Source organism: Choloepus didactylus, chromosome 9 (genome assembly GCF_015220235.1).
Source record: "Choloepus didactylus isolate mChoDid1 chromosome 9, mChoDid1.pri, whole genome shotgun sequence".
Classification (NCBI taxonomy): domain Eukaryota; kingdom Metazoa; phylum Chordata; class Mammalia; order Pilosa; family Megalonychidae; genus Choloepus; species Choloepus didactylus.
This window is the reverse complement of record NC_051315.1, coordinates 112,377,262-112,379,108: the sequence shown is the minus strand read 5'-3', so window position 1 is coordinate 112,379,108 and position 1,847 is coordinate 112,377,262.

Here is a 1,847-nt window from a genome sequence, read left to right as displayed (position 1 = left end):
CTCAGGGACAACTGGTGGGGCTCTGGGCTGTGGGCACGGCCCCGGGCAGGAGTTTATCCAGCCCTCCGGGGAGCCAGCTGCTAGCCGCAGGGTTTCTTTCTGCTCCCGGCTCTCCCCTCCGTTCCCCCGGCCCCGAGGGTATCTGCAGTGGGCTATCCTCCAGGCCAGACACTGAGAGGCCGGCCTAGCCCCCCTTGCTGTGTTTTACTGCGTGGTTCCCACTGTCACAACTGTAGCCGCTCCTGGGTTTTTCACTTTTTTTTTTTTTTTTAAAAAGAATCAATCTCCAACTGCCAACCCCTGGCTTCCCCACACCACCACGCAGCTGCAGGTCTTCCAGCCAGCTTACTCACTTGTTTCAGAATGCAGACTCCCGGTTTCACCAAGTATATGGCCCCTGTGGTACTAGCAGACCTCATCCAGCTGGCGCATCGCTGTAAGCAGTATTCTGGGTCACTTTCTGGTTTTTATCTAGTGTTTTTCACGGAGGTGTTTTTTTGCCCTGTCTCACCTAGCTGCCATCTTAGTTTCTTAAAGGATTGAGATTTAACCATAGCATATTCCACCACATTAAGGAACCCAAAGAAGTTAGGTGACTAGGGCATAACACAGAGACTCAGGGATGCCTCCGTGGGAGCCTTCTCCATTCCACACGCTTCCAAGGATGGCCAGACCCAACCTTGGACTAGCCGTACTTACGTGTACCTAGTCTGGTTAGACTGCATAACCCCTGTGATGCCTGCACAGATGTGCAAATCTATGCAGCATAAATTTCCCTCTCCTTCATGCAACAAGTCTTTATGGAGCCCTGTGCTTCCCTGCCCCAGACCGCTGTGGATAGCTCACAGTCCCTGCCTCCAGTTTCTTACAGTCTAGAAGGGAGGGAAGTGACTGATAATAAAATTACATGACAGTCACTTCATTCATTCAGTTGATATCGGGCACGACCTTAGTTAGGTACTGGGAACACAGCAGTGATAAGATAAAAATCCTGCCCTCATCTGCTTGGAGGCAGATGGATCATGTTACTTTCCTCCAAACTGTTTCCTGACCTTGCTGCTTCCTGGACAAAGTCCAAGTACTTCATCTAACCCGCAGGGCCTTCAGGACAGCTGCCTTGCCAATTTCTCTGGTCTCACTGGGTGTTTCCCGCCTTTGGTCCACCCCCTAAGGTGTGACAGTTCATCTCACTTGTGGATCCAGATCAGATGTGGGGGGCTTATAGCCCCAGGCCCATGGAGGTGAAGTTCCACCGGCCTCTTGAGTGCCTCCTATCACCACCTCCCACTTGTCTTGTCATTTTTTTTCCTTCAAATCCCAACTCAATTATTGCCTCGGCTAATGAAACTGTCCTAACATTCCAGCCCCTACCCCACCCTAAAGGGTTAATCCCTTCCCTGGGAAAATTCTGGGCCACCTCTTAGTATGGCACACTGGGCATTGAAATGGCCCATCTTTTTCAGAGGGGCATATCCCTGGACCAGCACTGTGTCTGCCCCAGGAAGGGTACTGACTAAATACTGCTAAACTGTATTTAAATTGCTGATGCAAAGCGAAGAGCTATTGGAGTTCAGTAGCTCCTTTGTAAACCCTGGATTATGCCGGCACAAGCATTCCTTCCATATGGGACATTCTATGATCCAGGATTTCTGACTGGAGGGGTCTGAGAAGGCCTCATGGTCTGAATGTTAATGGGAAGAGATAACATCAACAAAGATGCAGAGGCTAGAAGGCACAAAATTTGAAGGAGGAAAAACCAAATATTCTGGTAATTCTGGAAACCAGGCTTTGGGATGGGGCAGTAGGAGATGAGGGTGGTGGACAGCCAGGCTATAGGATTGAGACTT